Below are 818 nucleotides of genomic sequence, written 5' to 3' on the forward strand. Positions count from 1 at the left end.
CGTAGAAATCGTAAACAGTTTAGAAAAGCAAGGCAAGGTCAATAGAATGCAATAGATGATCAAGAGTAAAAGGACATTACTGTAGAGATAAATAATAATCCTGGTAATCAACAACTTCCTATACATCCTGATCATCGGACTATGTATGACTATGCTAAGCCCATTCTGATTGGGGTTGAATCGAGTATTGTCAGACCAACTATTGCTACTAATAATTTTGTGATTAAGTCGAACATAATTCAGATGGTGCAGCAGTATGTTCAAGTTGGTAGGTTGCAAAATGAAGATCTAAATGCTCATTTAGCTAACTTTCTAGAGATCTACGACACATTTATGATCAATGCCATTACTGATGATGTCATACGCTTAGGGTTGTTCCTATTCTCTTTGAGGAACAAGGTAAAATAGTGGTTGAATTCACTTCCACAGGGTTCCATCACCACTTGGGCTCAAATGACTAAAAATTTTTTGTTGAAGTATTTTCCACCAACCAAAACAACCAAGTTGAGGAATGACATCTCTTCTTTTTCTCAATTTGAGCTTGAAACATTGTACGATGCATGGGAGATATTTAAAGATCTTTTGAGAAGGTGTCCTCATCATGGATTACCTTTCTTGTTATAAGTTCAAACATTTTTCAATTATTTGAACCTTTTGACTAGGTAGATAATTGATGCATTATCTGGTGGAACACTAAATAAAAAAGCACCTAAGACAACCCAATAACTTATTGAGGAGATAACACTGAATAATTATGAAGGACAAATTATGGAAACAAAGTCTACTAAGGCAGCCAGTGTTTTTAATATAGATGCAGT

At 34.8% G+C, this 818-nt stretch overlaps 1 non-coding gene across 1 annotated transcript; it reads right to left on the reverse strand.

The window, feature by feature from the left end:
• Positions 1–501: 501 nt before the first annotated feature.
• LOC121221472 (small nucleolar RNA R71) lies at positions 502–608 on the reverse strand. The gene has a single exon (XR_005918864.1). It is a non-coding gene; the product is annotated as a small nucleolar RNA R71 (small nucleolar RNA).
• Positions 609–818: the final 210 nt, after the last annotated feature.

This window comes from Gossypium hirsutum, chromosome D09 (assembly GCF_007990345.1).
Source record: "Gossypium hirsutum isolate 1008001.06 chromosome D09, Gossypium_hirsutum_v2.1, whole genome shotgun sequence".
Taxonomy (NCBI): Eukaryota; Viridiplantae; Streptophyta; class Magnoliopsida; order Malvales; family Malvaceae; genus Gossypium; species Gossypium hirsutum.